This window comes from Crocodylus siamensis, chromosome 3 (genome assembly GCF_052110815.1).
Source record: "Crocodylus siamensis isolate JL-2025a chromosome 3, ASM5211081v1, whole genome shotgun sequence".
In the NCBI taxonomy this organism is placed as follows: domain Eukaryota; kingdom Metazoa; phylum Chordata; order Crocodylia; family Crocodylidae; genus Crocodylus; species Crocodylus siamensis.
In genome coordinates this window covers 234666361-234685895 of record NC_143397.1, presented here as the reverse complement: position 1 = coordinate 234685895, position 19535 = coordinate 234666361, and positions in this window count along the sequence as shown.

The following is a 19535-nucleotide window of genomic DNA, read 5'->3' as shown; positions in this document are numbered from 1 at the left end:
ACTTCAGTAATAGACTTATGCTATCCCCTGGTCTTCCTTTTGTTTCTAACATATTCACAGGATGTTTTCTTGTTGCCTTTTATGTCCTTTGCTAACTATATCTCAGTTTGTGCTTTGGTAGTCATGATATTGTTCTACATGCCTCTGCTACATTCTTATATTCAACCTGCAACAGGATTATAATCGGAGGTAACCTAGCTACTAATCAGGTGTGAGCCTAAGCTTTCTGAAACCAATGGGAGGTTTTTCTTTGATTCTGATTGATTTTAGATGAGGCCCAAGAGGCCTGATATTCCTGTCCCCATTACTTTGAGTCAGACAGTGCTTCATTTATAATGTACGGTAATTTGGTCCTAGATGAAGGAACACATTTTTTCATATAAAGTTATATCAGTTCTTTCCACTTCCTGAGCTACTTGTTTGGCTTATCAGGTATAAGTCTGTGTTCTTGGAGCCGGAGGTCATCAATTGTATTTCCAATGCTAGATATGTAAGGTTGTTTGACAACCTTGCTGTTCCCAGGCAGACAGAGATCCTGACAATGGCAGGAGTAATGCAATCCTATTTCAGTTTTTGACTCAAGGGTTACATTATGTATCTCAAGAAAAAAATGATAGGAAAACTAATACACGGATCCTCATCTGAATTTCACTAACACCCCACATTCTGCACATATGCTATAAATACTGCAAAAAATTGACACCCACATTTCTTACATTTCCAAAGGGTTATTAAGATGCTTTTCACCTGTTTGTTGATTTAGGTGCTTTTTGTGTGAATGGCTTTTTGCTGCTAACATTTCTAGCACATAATCCATACCAGATACTTCCACTAATCTGACACTTTCTGTTCTTGGAATTGGACATATTATTTTTCTCCTAAGATTTTATAGATGGCTTTTTTTAGAATGAGTGAAATGGGAGCAGATTTTGAAATCCTCTTCAAAATACTACTGTCATTCTTAAGTAAAATCACACACCAGCTGGTTCAGACAATATGCAAAACATGCCACATATGTGAATATGCCATTTTGCACTGTGCTTATATTAACTCCAACAATTAATCAAGGACAAGAAGACCAGGAAAAGGACTTTTAAAAACAAGTCACACTCACATTTGATCTTGAAGTTTTAGACATTATCTTTGTGAATCCTAAAAGCTCCAGACTAGACTTCTGTTTCAGAAGTCGCTGTCAGAGGCTGACACAGATGCTTTCTGGAATGACATCCAATTACTTGTGGCACTCATGTAGTCAAGTATTTTTGTACTTGTCCATGTATCTGCTACTGCCTCATAATAACTCTAACTGGTCCCTATCAATATAGGATCTTAGTGGTTCCTAAATGTTTTAAAACAGAAATAACAATAACAATATTTTTTCCATTCTGGTCTTTAGAGAAAGAGCTTGAACAGATTTTAAGTGTTGTTTCCATGTTCTAAGCCAGATGGAGAGGGAGATTGTGTATATGTGAGAACTTCTTATGGGAATTATAAGCAAAAGGATGTACTTTGCCTTTAGTTTGGAAAGTGGCTGTGTGTATCTTTTATCATAGATAATTTTATAGCTTAGGTCCAGCACCTGCAAATGCATTGTTCCCTGCTCTCATGGATGTCTTCTTTCTTTTGTTCTTTATTGTTACACTGGGACATAGTGGTCATGAGATGCCACGTTACAAAAGATCTGTCAGTGAAGGTCTGTCTTTAGGAAGGTAAGTCAGATACTGGGAGGAAGTCACTGAGTTCTCTGGCTTCTACTGCAACTGGTACTATTGATCAGGCTGTAGCATTTTTCAGGAAAGATGGTAGATTCCTATAATGAAAGGAAATGGTGCCATTTCTTTACTATATGTCCCAGATATTTTGATCTCCCAATTATTATCCCAGAGAAACAGAGTCAGCGGGATAATGCATGATCTTGATTGCTGTCAGTACTTTCATGACTTAAGTGGATAGATGCAATTTTCAGAGAATTGTGCCTCTGGTCCTACCACCAAGAGCAGCTCAGGTGAAGGAAGAAATACAGTTGCATTCTAACCAATTCCTAGGAATAACTGTGCATTAGCAATCATTAACACCATCTTTATTATTTATAATTTACAGATTATATTTTTCTAAAATAACTTAGGCAAGGAATATTATGAGTTACTGTTAACCTCATGATACATGCTTGATGGTTAATGCTATGTACAGCAGTTTATGCTCTCCCTAAAAAAGAAAAAATTGAAAAAATATTTTCTTTTTTAGGGAGAGCATAGACTACTGTGCATAATATTCCTTGCCTAAGTTATTTTAGAAAAGTATAATTTGTAAATGCTCATAAATTGTAAAAGGAAAAGGAAGACAATTATTTTCCTAGAAAATTGGTTTATTAATCCTTCATCCACTGTACAATGTTTATTTCACACACAGTAAATACAGATTTGAAATAGGTATGAATTGGTTTTAACAGCAGACCAATGTTTTGATTGAGACCAATTGGTACTAAAGGCCACCAAGAGAGGTTTAGGCCTTTCATGAACTGTCTTGAAAATAGAAAACCTTCGCACAAGGGCACATTAGGAAATGGAAATATTGATCCTGGTAACTGGCAGACAACATTTAATGTAAAATCTACTTGCAATGAAATGAACAAAGCTGGAGGGATCCGTTGTCCTGACAGATATAGATGAACATTTCTTGCCCAGACAGAGAATTTTACCCTCTTTCAAATAAGCAAACCAAACTGAAATAGGTATAACAAGGGAGGTTCACAAGAATAACATTTCACTGCAGTAATTAGAAGGTGATAAATCTCCAAAATATGCCGAGAAACATTTTGCGGATTAGATAAGTGGATGCACTTACCCAGAGCATCATGCAGTACAGCTATGTGCCTGAGTATTACAATTTTGTATGGATTTACCCATGCATGTCAGATATTACTTTTGTGTCACAAAATCAATTTGTCCATGGCCTTGGAATATGTATAAATGATGAGTTCAAGATATGGTGCAGATGTCCCATTAACACAATCCTTTGTAAAAGAAATGTGCATGCATAGCCTAGAATAGACAGTTTGCATTGCAACACTAAATTTTCAAACAAGGTATTTAAAAAAGGGAATGGTAATAAACCAGACTTTAATACCAACACAAATTAAAATTGCGTTGCTCTTTCAGAATATGTTCCTTATCTAAAGATGTGTGAAAAAGAAGTCATGGAAATATTGATATAAAATGGGTGGTTGATTTCTTGTGCAAATACCAAAGGAATTACCACAAACACTTAATATATTACCTGGCTCCTTTTAACTTAACCTTGAGTCCACTATTTCAAATAAAATGTAAGAATATCAGGAAAAATCAACAGGTCTTTCTACCTTATTATAATATTGAATTTAGGGCATTATTTTTAAAAAAATAGATTTCAGCAAGACAATTTTGAACTTTTTCAGAATCATTGACTGAGCTATCAAGACAAACTACTGGTCAGATTTAATATCTTGCATACTAATGTTGCAATCACAAATATCATTCCTTTTATTGTTTTCACCTTCAGTTTCTTATTCTTAGTTTTTATAGAAAGCATCAACCCATGGTCCATGTAAAGCACTGCTAATAACACAATTGAGGAATATCTCAGTCAAACCATCTGAAGGACCCTTTAATTTAAATTTATTGATGTTATTTCTGGTGGCAGTCTGTTCCAGGTGTTGGAAGATCTTTCTTATGCCCAGCCTGAAACGGTCGTGGAGGAGTTTGTGACAGTTTAACCTTGTTATCCCTTGGGGCGCTCTGGTGAACAGGTGTTCCTTCAAATCCTGATGTACACCCCTTACATACTTATAGGCAGCCACCAGGTCCCCCCTGAGCCTGTGCTTTTCCAGGCTAGAGTCCCATAGCTCTCAACCTCTTATCATAAGGCCTGTTTTCCTGCCTTCTGATCATGTGCGTGGCTCTCCTCTGGACTCTCTCAAACTTCTCTACATCCTTTTTAAATTGTGGAGCCCAGAATTGGTACTCCAGCTGCGGCCTCACCAAGGCTGAGTACAGCAGGAAGATGACATCCTGGGATTTGCTAAAGAAGCATTTATGGATGCAAGCCAGAGTTTTGCTCACTTTGCTGGCTGCAACATCACATTGGTGGCTCATATTCATCTTGTGGTCAATCATAACCCCCAAGCATTTTTCGGTGTTGAAGCCCAACAGGTTCTCATCCACCCATTTTCTGAGCCTGTTAAGCTTGGCCTAGATCACTATCCTGTCCTTAGGTGTGGATGCTTTACCCCAAAGTTTAGTGTCATCAGAGAACTTGGCCAGTTCATTCTGACACCAATGTCCACACCATTAATGAAGATGTTGAAAAGAATAGGCCCAAGGATGGAGCCTTGGGGGACCCCACTGGTCATGGCACACCACAATGATTGACTTCCGTCAACTACCACTCCCTGGGTCCTATCTCAGAGCCAATTCCCCAGCCAGTGGACTGTGATACAGCTGAAGCCACAATTGGCCAATTTTTCTATGAAATGATCATGGGATACCAGATCAAAATCTTTTTTAAAATCAAGATATATGACGTCAATCTCCTCTCTTTTGTCCAGGTGATATGTCATATGGGCGTAGAAGGAGTTGAGATTGGTCAGGCAAGACCTATCCTCAACAAACCCATGCTGGCTATCCCTCTGGATGTTGCCTTCAGCCAGTCTGTCAAGAATGGTCTCTTTGATGATTTTTTCCAAGATCTTCCCTGAGATAGAGGTCAGGCTGATGGGCCTATAGTTCCCTGGATCTACTTTTATCCCTTTCTTGAAGATAGGTACCACATTGGCCTCCTTCCCATATTCAGGCACTTCTCCCGAGCACCAGGAGTTCTTGAAGATACATGCCAGTGGCTGAGCTATGATGTTTACCAGCTCCTTAAGTACCCTGGGCTGTAAGAGTCTGGGCCAGCTGACTTGAAAGTGTCCAGCCTCTTAAGGTATTCCTTCACATGGTCAATATTGATAAAGGGTAACAGTTCGCCATCACTCTGGCTGTCCCGTGCCATATTGACCAGGGCCATCCCTTGGGGCTGGTGAAAAACTGATGCAAAATACCCATTAAGCAGGTTGGCTTTTTCCTGAGTGTTGGTTGTCATTTGACCCATATGGTTTAGCAGAGGTCCAATGTTACCCTTGCTTTTCCTTCAGCTCCCCACATATCTAAAAAAGGACTTTTTATTGTCCTTGATACATGTAGCCAGTTGGAGTTCAGTTGGTTCTTATGGTTCATTTACTGCTTTGTTCTGGCTCTATATTCAATATCAGAATATACAAGAATGTAAGACTATATCAGAATATAAGAAACAAAAACCTAATACTTTACCCTCCTTGAAACTCTCCTTTTGCTTGAAAGCTATAAAAACACTTGGCATTGGGTACATTTAGTCATGACTAGATTTACTGCACAGTAAGAATTTGGAGTAGGGGTCTACAAATGCAGGGTGCTAAATTAAGTGCCAGGTCCCTCCAGCCCCAGCTGCCAGCACTTGGCAGTCATCTTTAAAACACAGTCCCGCTCTGTGCTTTCTGGGCAGCCAGTTCCTATTCTCGGAGGAGCAGCAAGGGACATGCTGGGCAGAGGTGGGTTGGAAACAGGAATTTGAGCTGTGGTGGCCAGCAGCAACAGTGGGGCCCTCTGGCAAGGCCCCCGGGCAACACACAGAGCCCTGCACCTTTTCCCCTCAACCAAAAGCCTCCTTCCCCTTCTCTCCCCAATAAACAAAGCCCCTATACCACCCTCCCTGTCCACCAACAATATAAACCCTCTTTCCAGTTTCAAAACTATTTAAAAGAGTCTGTGCTTTTGTATCCTGGAGTGGGCATGTGGGGGGTGGGGGGTGGGCAGAGCCTGAGGGCAGGCTGCTAGCACCCTGGCCTCAGGCAGTTCTCCCATGGGTCCAGGTGCTTCACTGACTGCAGCAGGTGGGGAGCTCACCCAGAGGTGACAGTGGCTGGTGCTCCTCCAGGGATGGCAGCTTCCCCTCTGGCTGCCAGAGTCCAGGCCTAGTGGGGCCAACATTCAGTTCTGGCACTGCTCCAGGCACCACTGGCTCCACACCTGCATGGAGTCAGGGTGAGTGGCAGGGACCAGGTCATGTGGGTGGTGGTAGACCAAGGGCCAGGGCTGAGACAAAGGGTCCAGGCTTCCAGAGGCATCAGAAAACCTCTTCTCAGGCCTGGGTAGGGCCCTGCTACATGGCACCAGGTAGCTTCAAGGTGGTCTGTGGCACTAGGGCCAGGGGCTGGGCAGTGGGTGGCATGCATCAGACTGATGGCATTTTGCTCCTGCAACACCTGTATATGCTCACACTCCATGGCTAGGAGCTCAGCCTGGTACTCATGCTCTTCCTGGTCCTGTGCTTCCTCCCCAGCAGTCTCCTGGGCAATGTCCTCCTGGCTCCACCTCTCCTGATGGGCTACATCCTCCTGGTGTCAGGCCCACGCATCCACATCCCACTCCACAGCCTCCTCCACCAGCTGCCAGAGGAGGGTCCAATCCTCAGTGCACTTCTGGTGCAGCCAGAGAGCTCTGGTGCTCTGTGGAGGCATCCCTGACCCGGCATTCCTGCTGGCCACTGCAGCATCTCTTCCATGTGTAGTTGCAGGCCCTGCAGAGCGAGGAGACAGAAGGCTTTTGTGACAGTTTGCAACATTTCAGAGATAAGATGGTCTGTACGAGGGGCCACACGGTGCCTGGCTTCAGATCAGGGGTTGGCTACGCATGGGTGCCCAGGGACCATTGTAAGTCAGGCCAGGCAGGTTTGGGCTCAGGTGGCCACCAGCTGATACCTGCTTCCCCACATGCTTCCCTGGGGCTGGTGGCTTGCTGGGTGCTGGCTGCAGGCAGCCTGTCTCCCCTGCATCCTTCCCAGGGTGGGACATTCAAGACTGCTGGCAGCATCTGATGCTATGGCTCCAGATCCTGCTCCCCACCTCTACCCCTGCAGGACACCTGCCCTGCTTTGTTGCTGCCCAGTCCATGGCATATGGGCTTGGGGGGCATGAAGATCCCAGAAAACTGGGATGAGGAGCTGGGCATGCCCCTGCCCTTCCTTCTGCGGGCCTTTCCAGGGATACTCCCCAGGGCCAGTCCCCTGGCACACCGCCACTGTGCTCTGAGCATGCTCCTGCTGTGTGTCTTCAGTTAGTGCATGATGAGCTGTTTGTGTAGGCTGAGGGGTCCTTGAGCCACTATAGCCTGCTGCTAGTGATCTTCTTTGTGCCCCAGACACACCTGCACTCCTGGTTTGGGACCCCGAGCTATGATGGCATGGAGGGCAAGCACAGGCTTCCCCTCAACCGCCACCTGGAGGGCTACCTGTGGCAGCACTATACATCCTTGCCCCCTGCTACCAAGGAGGACATTGCTGCTGGCATCAACGCCTTCCTTGGGGTGTGAGAGGTCTGTGCTTACACAGCTGTGGGGACACAGGGTCCTCAATAAAGTTTTGAATTGTGTCCTGCTTCTCTGCATGCTGTGGGGGGGAACCTGGGGTCAGGGGAGGGCAGGTGGTCTGCATGGGGAGAGGGGACAGGGGCTGGGGACTGCAACTTATTATGTGTGTAGGGCCAGCAAGGCTGGTGGCTTGGTGTGGGCCTCCCCATCAGTAATAGCATCCAGCTGCATCCGGTGTCCACAGCCCACAGTGTGCAGGTACCTGGCCAGGGACTCCCCTGGGGAGAAGCCGGCACTGCTGAAAGTTGTGGGTGTCAAGGCCAGCCATTCCTTGTGGTGGGATCTGGGGCTATACAGCTGCTGAGGCAGCTTCTGCCAAGGCTCCCCAAGCTGCTTGTGGATTGAGCAGCTGGGGAGGTGCGTGGTGCGGGGCACAGAATGCAAGAGGGCCCCTCCTTCAGTGATATATCGCCAGAGGATGTCAGTGCAGGGGGGTGGTCAGGCAGTCCACCCCTGCTGGTAAAAACTGCAGGGTTGTGGCTTGGGTCCTGGTGTGCCAAAGTCTGGGTCCATAAAGGGCATGGTCTTGTGGGCACAATCAGACTGATGATTGGTCAGTCAAGGCCACCTGCTGTGCCTGCAAGGCCTCAACCTAGAAAAGGCACTGCCATGCTGACTGCAAGTGTGCACACTCCCTCATCCTTCCCAACAGGGCCTCATAAATGTGGGTGTTTGAGTGCACTCCCCAGGTGAACTGCTTCTGGAACTCTGCGTCACCCCAGAGCACCATGAGGTTGCCAATCTCCAAGCTTCAGTTGGGGCCATAACAGGCATGGGCATGCTCATGTGGGTGGGGCCAGGTCTAGATGGGGAGGGCAAGAGGACATGCTGCTGTCCAGCAAGCTGTAGCTAGTGGCCACAGGCTCAGAAGCCACAGTCTCCCCAGCCAGCAACCACAGTCTCAGCAGAAGCACTGTGGTGTTGAGAGACAGGCACAGCAGGGCTGTGGCCTGCTGAGGGGGACACAGGGCCTGCAGTTCCCTCCATCTCCTGTAATGTGTCCCCCAAAATGGCCAGAGGCTTTTATACCTGCGAGATAGGGGCTGCCACAGATACAGCACAGTGCTGGGCCAGGAGAGGCTCCCAGCCAAGAGATTTGGGGCTTCATGGCAGGGCAGACCCATCAGCAAACTTAGTGCCGGGTTGTGTCTACACATGCATTACTGCGCATTAACTAATCATGATTAAATTTGCTACCTGCATTTGCAAATTTAACCATGATTAGTCATTTTTACTCTGCAGTAAGTGTTCACATATGTAGACACTCACCCATACTGTGCAGTAAATTAGGCTAATGCGCAGTAACACATTTTGTGTAGATTTGCCCAGGGTTGATAAAACAACTGCCTAATGTGCTAATTTATATTGACTCGTCATTTATTTGAGTCCCACCCCCCTCATCAAGCTCAGGCAAAGCCCCCACCCATAGCTGAGCTCCCACCTGTGTTATGCCCAGCCTACCTGGGCTGAGATGTGCCAAGACCCCAAGAGCTAATGCCACCTCTCCCATGGGCAGTGTCAGGAAAGCCGTGCCAGACACTGGGGGCAGAAGAAGTCCTAGCCCACCTGCTCTTCTGGGAAGGAGCCTCAATGCAGGCTTCTAAGGGTCCCTGAATCCCAGGTGGGCAATGTGGTGTCCTGCTCCTACAGGACAGCATTGCCCAGCCAGAAAACCCACCCTGAGAGAGGGGTATGGGAGAGCTGCTAGCAAAGGTCCATGCTGTGCTGCCCCCTTCCCCTGCAGGGGGTCATGGGGGCCTCTACCCTGTACTTTGACAGTAGTCCTCACACCTCCTGCCCCCTCTACTGACTTAGTGCACACCAACAAGTACTGCTGCTGCCAGAACCACTACTCCTGTGTCTGTGCTTGCAGAACAGCACCCACAACTTTTTCATCTTTGTGGTACCCCATGTCCATCTAGGGAACACAGTCAGCAGAACCTGTCTACTAAATAATGGTCTCCCACAAGGATCAGTGCTTGCAACAGCACCTTTTAATGTATACATATGTGATCTTCCTGTCAACACCAGCCGGAAATTTGGCTATGCCAATGACTTGTGCTTGCTATTCAAAGAAGGACCCAGAATGACGTCCAGACAGGTCTTTGCAAAGACCTCAAGTTACTTGAAGAATATTTCATGTATTGGAGATTCTGCCCAAATCCAAGGAAAACTGTCGTCATGTTGTTTCATCTAAACAATGCCCACACCAAATGGAAACTTGCCATTATTCTCTGTGGAAAAGAGGTTAAGCATGAGGAGTTCCCAAAATACCTTGGTGTAACCCTCAATCAGAGCCTCACCTTTTGTGAACATCTACAGAATGTTGCTAAAAAGTGAAAGCATGAGTTAACCTTGTGCATAAACTGGACAGAACAACATGGGGAGCAAATGCAACCATACTTTGAATGGCCACTCTAGCACTTGTTTTTTCTGCAGCAGAATATTGCTCCCCAGTCTGGAACAAAAGCGTGCACACAAAGATTGTTGATACACAGTTGAAAGCAGTTATGTGGATTATATCAGGAACATAAAGAAGTATGCCATTGCTATGGCTCCCAGTCCTAGTGAACATTGCTCTCCCACCACTCTACTGTGATGCCACATATATGAGGGAATACCATAAGGCCATCAGTAATGAAAACCTTCCAGTCAGCAAGGACAACACCATGCCACCACTGGATAGGTTTAAATCTAGAAAACCCTTCTGGAAATATGCCAAGAAGCTCTATGATAATAACAAGAGCACCGAAGAACAATGTTAGTTAGCCTGGGCAAATATCAACCTGCCACAGAAATACATTGTCAGCAACCCTAGAATCCTCCAGCCAGGGTTTGACTTACTGAGAAAGATTTGGTCCTCCCTGAATTGCATCTGGACTCTTCATGGAAAATGTGGACGCCTACTCTGTAAATGGAGAATCAAAGTGAATCCAGGTTGCAATTTCAGGTGGTGCAACACATCATGAATGATTTCCCAATTAGATCATTAAATGGTGATCTAAAATCAATCCATGCAGCTAGCCCTCAAGCAGTCAAATGGTTATCAGATTTAGATATTAATCTATAAATGTTGTAATCCTAAAATGTCATATGAAAGAAGAACTTTAAATGTTAGAGTAATGCACAGATAATTTGTCTCTTCTCCTGATTCCTACTCTAGATATAAATAGCCACAGTGAGCCAGAACCATCCAGTCTAGACACAGATCAGCAACTGAACTTTGTAAAGTTTAAATTAAGGGTTTTTAATCTTTGAAAGGGATATGCACCAGCTGTGATTTTCACTTACAGATCTAAATGTTCCCAAAGACTTTTTTTTCCCTTCAGTGTGGTGATTTATTTGGGCTAACAGTTATGGGACTCCCTCCTAGTTTGAAAACGGTGTCCACACAATGTGAAATAGCATATGAAATGGTGAAAGCAAACAGTCTACAACATTTCTCTAAAAAAAATAAACCTGGAAGACAGAGTAAGGATGCCTCAGTGAAAACTGTTTGTTAATATTGTATGAGAATGTTAACCTTGGGAAAAACAGCATCATTGGGAGTCCTCGTATTCAAAAAGGAACATATTCTATATTTGGGTGGAGATACCTAGTCTGAGAAAAGTACACAATGAAAGTGGAACCTGGAATATAAGCAGTAGGATCAGTTTGAACTTTGCGAATTTCTGTGCATAATTTAGTATCAAATGCTGCAATGTGCCTATAAGAAAAGAACTGCCTACAAATTCTGCCCTGTACAATTCCTCTGTGTCTTCCAGATATGGCTTCAGGCATCAACACTATACTTTTCAATTGGTTGAGTTGTTCATCAACACTATACTTTTCAATTGGTTGAGTTGTTCAACAGTTGGATTTTTTTAAAACAAGAGGCTGAACTATTAGTACCTTCTTACATACATTTTCTTAATAACTGGATGTATACAGAGAAGATCCTGTTATGTGTGCAAGAAACTGTCTTAGGTGATAACCTTGTTTGTTTATTAAATTAAGATGGACTTCTCTGACCCTAACCGTTATTTCCTTCCAGATATCTATATCTAAGCTTAGCTACAATGTGGGAAGTCAATTGGCAGAGTCCATTTCAATTCTTCCCTTGTTATCACTATAGATCTCTTCATTTTTCCAAACCCCCACCCTCCCAAGACCACCACCAACTTTTTTTCCAGAGTTATAGTCCTGTCACATCCATACTGTGCTCACACACATTCAAGTTCCTGTAGTGTATGCTCTGTTCTTTTTGGAAAAATTGAGAACCACGTGGCTTTGATAGAAAATTTTTAACCAGCTCAAATAAAAATAACTTCCCTTTTTGAAGCATGTCCACCATTTGGTTGTATCTCTCGTTTTACTTATAGGTGAAACTTAATGGCTTAAAAATAATTGGCTTGAAATTGGTTCCTTCCTGTGTCACCATAGGTTTCTGTTTCCAAGACAGACTTTACAGAAGACTGAAACGGTAACAGTAACACTAGTTTACGTTTATATAGTAGCTTTCATCTGGGGAGTTCTAAACATTCTACAAGCATTAAAAATTGAAGTTCAAATCTTTTTGAAGTAGATAAGTATTATTAATTCTATATAATATATGAAATGAGAAAGTTGGCTCAAAAACCTGAAGAAACTTCTTCAAGATCACGTAATACCCAAGACTGGAAGAATCTTCTTTGGTCATCAGGTTCAGTTGCCTGCCATTTCATCATGTAAATATATCCAGCTCTATTTTAAAGGTAGTTAGGGTTTTTTTTCTTTTGTTTGAGAAGCTCTTCCAGAAAATGGCTGCTGTGATGGTTAGAAATCTTTTCATTTCCTGTTCAAATGTGTCCAAGGACAGCTTGTACCAATTTGTCCTTGTGCCACTGTCCTTTATCTTAACTAACTATTCTCCCTCCATAGAGGTTCACCGTCTCAGTGTCTTTAGAGACAGCAGTCATCTCATATTCCCTCTCAGCTAAGTTATTTTAATGCCCTCTCATATGGTAGGCAGAGAACTACCCAAATCAAGGATGCAGGCAGCTAATTTTGTGGACAGTTCACAGGGCTGGCTGTCTTTTTTGCAGACTTATCATGGAGGGGCCCCACTAAACCTCTGATTAGCTGAGGGGCCCTAGTGGTCCTGGCTTTTGTTGCTGATTAGTTGGAAGGACTGTTCATTATGAAGCCCTGCCCCTCACATTGATTGGTGGAGACAGAGTCACATGGCAGGTCTCTCAGCCTATTGGTAGCAAGGTATAGGGGCGGCTGCTATCTTGGCTGTTCCCCTTTGTGCTGGCAGCCCCTCCCTCTTCTCCTGGTGGCTGCATGGCTGGGCTGCAGTAGCCATGGGGAAAGCCCAGTGGGGAGCCAGCATTCTCTTTTTAGTCCTTTTTCTGATTATTTCGTGGATTTGCCTGATTTCACACCCGATTCCTGGTTACGTGATTTCTATGAAATCTGCAAAATCAGGAATTAAGTTCCTAATGATAGGCTCTTATTATTATATTTTTTATTTCAGTACCTATTCCATTTTAATACAGCTCTTTGGTTAACAAGTCAAAAAGGGGATGGAACAAAATAATCTAGTCTTCTGTCTCCTGCCTTATAACAAGTAATTTAAAATTACTTTTGATACTTTTTTGTTTGTCTTACTTGAGGTTTAATATCATATTCTTTGCCAGCTAAAAATAGTGGTAATATCAGTAGATTTGCCATTACAGGTGCTAATAACACTAGAATAAATTAAATATAGGGTTCCTAATTCACATATACCCAAGTGTCTTTTGAAACAGCTTTGGCAAACTAAACAGATCTTTGGGTAGATGAAAATCAGATCTCATAGGGCATAGATAACACAATCCTCATAACAGATAGAAATTAAGATTATAGACAGCAGAAGCAATGATATGAAAATATCCCAGCATTGGAATTGTTCATCATGCAGATTTCAACCTAAAACTTGCTGCCTGGCCCACAGTGAATTACAATAAGTACAATGTCATGAAGTGCACCAGGAAAGATCCTGCCCTGGAAGTCTGTCACAGATTCCAAGAAGTCTGGGTGTATCAGTATCATTGACACCCACAGGTGTCTATGGGAGTGTGTCTATCTGTGTCTCTATTTTAATTTAAAATTGCCATTTGTCCCCTGGGGCAACCATCACACTGATGTCAGAACATTGCCCAGCACCTAACTCACATGTGAGAAGAGAAAGAATAGAGTTGAGAAGGAATTCTGTAAGAAAAAAAAGGATATTAAATTAACTGAAAACATTATGGGAAGGGGAAAAGGGAGGAGTAAGTATATTTATGTTATCCTAAATACCAAAAAGTTGGACTATTTTGAAGACAAATGCTATATCAGTGGCTGAGAATATAATTAGGCTAATTTTTTGGAAAATCTAAACACCTGATTATATGCGAAGTGGCTTGAAGATGTCTTTCGTTTATTTTTCCTCATTTGAAAGCTTGCTTTTAATGCCATTAATCAAAGGTCATGATAACCTGCGATACTCTGCCCTTTGTTCCACATATTTTTGCTGTATAATCACATCACAAACTTTGCAGGAGATATTGTATATTTATAGACTTCTATCTGTTCAGTTATAATGCTGTGTACTTAGCTGAAACTGTTGTCAGCTCCAGATGGAGTTAAACAGTACCTTGTCCAATAAATACCAGTGTTAATGCATGAATTAGGTAATCTATGCTTATGTGTCTTCCTAAATTTGATAATAGGGTCCAACTGCTTCTACCTACTTAAATTATTCAAGTAAAATACCTTTCTTTTCTGATTGCTTCCTTGCCCCTACCTTTCCTGTCTTCCTCCAGCAGGCCCTGCCTATTTGGCCATGTTTTGCCTGCATTTTTCCATCCTTTTTTTCTCTCCTCTCCTATTGCTATATTCTCTCTACTCCATTCTCATCCCTTTCCTTCACTTTTTCCTACTTCTTTGGTACTCTTCACATATACCCTCCTTCTCCTCACCCTCCCCAGCTCCCATGAGGTACTCAGATTAAAATTTGTTCAGTGTTTCCAACCGTGACCCCCATCAAGTTGTTTGAGGATGTGACCCTTTCTCATAACTACTGGGATTTCAGATTTTTTCCCCCTGTATTGTTGTATATCACCAAGCCTCCAAGTCTGATTAGGAGTTGTCGGTGCTAATGTAATACTCATTATTACTAAATGACTGATGTTCTAATATAAACCAAAAAAGGTGCCCCAAAAGTTTTTATTTCTTTTCTCTAAATATTTCTAGTATAAAAAAACCACTGCAAGGAATACGCTACTCTTAGAGGATCCGATTTCTGATTCATTTGACATAGTTTGTGAGGAAGGAGTGACCCATACAGTGAACAGTTTATGTGAAGCTGTGCATGAACCAAAGAAGCACTGGGAGCATTGCCAGCTTGCAGAACTTGATCATGAACCTTAAAGCATTAGAGGTTTTTCGTTCAGCCCCATAGCTTGAAGTCAAGGTATCATGGAAGAATCCCTTCTTCCTTTCTTTCTTTCTCAGAGGCTTCCAGTTTTCACAGCTGTAGACAAAAGCCTAAACATGTAAAGACATAAAAGACACATTAAAAAGGACCCCAAGTGTATTATTTTAAACTCATATGGTTTTAAAGCAAGTCTTATGATATGGGGGAGGGGGAAGAATGCGATTCATTGTTATTGAACATTTAAGGTTGGTGACACTGCCTGTGCATCTGTAGTGGGATTGATGACAAAAGCTAGTTTTTGTTGGCACAGGATTTACAACCTAGTCCTGATATCTTGTTATGGGTAAGCACAGCATTCGCATTTACCACAAGTGTTTCTTATAAGCCAATTCCTGAAAGCAAATCTCTAAATACCATTTTCTAGCCATCAGTTTTGTGCTCCGCTGAACTCAATGACCTCTCTCACTTAGCATGGACTGAAACGTACATGGGAAATTTGACTAACATAAAATTTTAGGGAAGATTGTTGATAAAACATGGTTGTTTGCTTCATTCACACTCTTTAAATTCCCTTCACTTTTTCCAATGGCAAGAAAAAGGAAAGAAAAAAGAGAATGGAATATAAAAAAACCCCTATCTATTGCTCTTTAGGTTCTTTTAAAAAATCAAATAGATAATTCTATATAAAATTTCCAATCAAACAGAAGTGATTAGCTTTATTAACATTTCTCATTTCTTTAAAACGGTGGTTCTGAACTGGGTGCACATGTATCCCCAGGGGGTACATGAAGCCTCATCAGGGGGTATGTGAGATATATTTCATACGTTGTCTAACAGGTCAAAGGGCCTAAAAATACTAATTTCCCATTGAAAGGGGGTATGTGAAGCCTCACTCTGAGACCAAGGGATACATCGACTGAAAAAGGTTCAGAACTGCTGCTTTTAAACAATATGTAGCCTATCTTGACTACCTGTGTTCAAGCCTATTGCTAGTCTTGCTATCATTAGGTTTAAATCAGGGTTCTGGGGCTCTGTTCCTTCTGTGCTATCAGTGGCATAGACTATACTTGGTGAGAGGATATTCATTTTTTGGTCCTAATGGCAATAATGCTGAGATTTTTGCCTCCAGCAGCTCTAGTAAGTGCATTGCATTGGGACAACTTAATCCTATTTTCTCTAAGTTAGATCTATTGAACCTGCACTTCCCCACCAAAAACAAAAGAGGATGCACAATACCAATGTGGGAGTCAGTGATTTAGGGCTCAAATAGCAGTCTTTTCTCAGGCATAATGACAATGGTCTGCAATAGCTTTTTTAGGTGTGCAAGGAATGAAGGATCATACACTCGAGTCTCTGAGACATTGGTTGTTTAGGAAACCATGTGCTAGAAAGTTCCAAACGTCTCTCATACATAGCACAAAAGAGGTTGATTTACTGCTTGTTTCCATAGAAATGGTTTCTGGTTGCTTCCTGGTTCTAAGATTCTTTTAAAGCCCCCTAGAACATGTTACAGTACAAGAGAGAAACACGTAGAGAGCTGGTTCTTCTCTCGTGTACCATTTTTACCCTGGTACAGCCACAACAGCTAATTTTACTCCTGACCTAATAGCACAGCACTGGGCTGGCAAAGTCTATTTCCTTTTAAGCATGTCCATTTTAGACATATACTACATTAGAGATAAATTAATGAAAACATTCAAATGCCATTTCAATGAACACTTGAAGCACAATGTGCTTCTAGTAAATACAAAGTAATTCTTGTGTATAAAACTAAGAAGAAGAAACAACAGTTGAATAAGCAGGGCTTTTTTCACTGAATCATTTCCCCCTTTCCTGTTAGATAGCAATTTAAATAATTTGCTTTGCTTCTCATCAAAACATATTATAAGCAAAATATAAAGGGATAAGAATACGAATGTACATATTTGACATTTTACTATGCTTTACACCAAAAATTTCAAATCTTCCAAGAGTTAATTACCTAGATCTATATAAAGTCATGTCACTAAAAATGTTCAGAAATGCCGTGTACCTGTATCTCTTAGGGATTTCTGTCATTGACTTTATAGTACCACTAAGTACTTTTCATCTGTGGCTCTCACAACACTTTGCAGTGAAGGACAAATATAATTATTATTCCCATTCTCAAAGGAGGAATCTAAACCTGTGATGATTTAAGGAATCTATGTTAATTTTTGACATTGAAATTGCTGTATTATTCATATCCTCAGTGCCACATCCAGACAGATTCCCTGATGTGTCTTCACCCATCCCATCTGAAATAGAGAGCCGATCAGTTAGTAATCTCAGTGACTCAACAAAATGATAGATATACCAGAAGGAAGAAATTCAGTTTGACCAAGTTAGTCTTCAAGAAGAGATCAGAATATCCCCAGCCACAACAGAGGGACCAAGAAGATAGATCAGAGGCTGCCTGCCTGAGAAGGAAGCTGACGTCAAGAAGGAGAGAGAATAGACTCGATGCTTTAGAGAAGCCATGTGCAGAAAGGGGATCTTGGATCCTTAGAGAATGGAATTACATCCCTAAGAACCCAAAATGTTTCTTTGGAAATTGGGGGTGGGGGGGATTAGAAAGCATTTTGTTGTTTTGTTTAGATGTGGGTATCTTCTGTGCTTTCAAAAGTAAATCCAATTAGGCGAGAAATCTTTGCAAAACTTGTTTACTCTGTGCCTGGAGAGGTGAACTATAAGGCAGAGTGACTCTAGGGTTGGAGCTCTGGAAAAGAATATGTTTAAGCTAGGGATGTGTTTTTGGGTCCACACAGGTCTTAGGGACTTTCACAAAGGGTTATCCAGGCCTGTAGTCAGGAAGTATGCCAGAAAAAGATAAAGGGAGAGAAAATGTTGTAGCCTACTCGGACTCTGAAAGCACAAAGCACAGTATTTTGGGGTAATAACGCAGGGAAGAATCCAGCACAGCAGCTGGACCATGGCTGTGACAGAAACAAAGAGAGTGATTTGGCCAAGATAACACCTTGGGTAACCCTTGGCCCCACCTGTCTCTTTACCTTCTGTCTCATTTTCCTTCTACTTTCCAATTATCACTCTCTAAATTCATGGACTATAATTACTCTGGGCACATCTACACCTGTAATTTATTCCCCTGAATAAACTCTTGCACATTTCATGCAAGATTTTATTACTCTTAGGCTTTAGCATCTACAGGTTCAGCTAGAACCGTAACACATGGAGCCAGGTTGGAGCAGCCCCAGCTGGCAGGGGACCTGTGGGGGTCAGCCTGCCAGCCCAGGGCTGCTTTGACCTGGCTCAGCATGTAGTGTTTACAAGTACTAACCTATGGCAGAGTCAGTTAGTTTACTGAGGCCTAATAGGGCTGCACATGCAGACACTGAGACTTTACTGTGGAGCTAATTAGGCAACTCTACAGTAAGTGTCTTGTGTAGATGTGCCCTCTTTGTATGTCATCTCTCTAAATTCCATCCTTGCCTGACATGAAATATATTAATTAGTTTTTCTGAGAACTGTATCTATAGGAAGTATTGATTTTCCTGAAGTGAGATGTGACACAATGGTTAATACTGAAGAACGCTCTTTGCAAGGAAAATCAAATTCTGGCAGACCAAGCCATTGTAGGATTGCTAGGAAAACATAGATTTATCCCTCCACATATCTATTAAGTTTGCATATATTGTATCCATCTTGTTTGCACTGGGCCCAATTCATCACTGATGTAATCAATAGCTGCACCCAACATAAATTTAGCCTGCTGTTTGTATTGGATTGCTTCAGTAAGATGCTACAGAGACTAATAGGCCAGACTCACAGAAAGACTTAGACATCTAAAACAAGATGTAGTGAACTTTAGGCATCAAAGTTCAAAACTTTAATCCAAAAACTCTATACTCAGCAGCTCTCTAGCTCTGGAGGTACTTACATGCACTAGGAAAGTTCTTTTTAACCTGTAGGTTTTTCTGGGCATCTACAGGTCTGGACTATGCACATGCCCAGAATTTCCCCTGGTCTGGAAGCTACCTCCCATTTCAGATCCAGAAACTAGGTAAAACACTCTCTCTGCCCCTGAAGGCCCTTATATAGCCTTAACATGTATGCTTAGATGGCATACCTTACAGAGCAACTATACAGAGTTTGGAACAGCTATACAGTCATTGTCAAATTTGTTAAAAAAACAGAGGAAAGAAGGTGGTGGGAGTGGCGCCTTTCCTGACTTTTTATATCATAGTAGTTAAAGAAACCACTCTGGAAATAGGAGAGCTGAGTTGTAGGTCCTTCTGAGACTGAAAGTATTAAAATCCACAAATTAGATTTCCCCAGAAAGTGCTGTTGAAGCTGGACCACTTTCATGCAAAGAATGTAACATCCATGGGGTCAAAAGGAGACAAAAGAGAAATGAATCTGAAACCTAGTAATTAGGGTTATTCCCCATGAGGTAAACACTTTTGGTTCCAATCCATGCTTTAGGGACTTCTGTTTTACATTAAAAAGTTACTGGATAAAATATACAAAGTCTTGGGACCAGAACCTAGACCTAGCCCTTCCTGACTGAATGCCATGACCAGAAGTCTACAAAGTTATGATCCTTCTCATTTTATCTCTTTCTGGTCTCAGATTTTTTTCATTCTTGATATACTCAT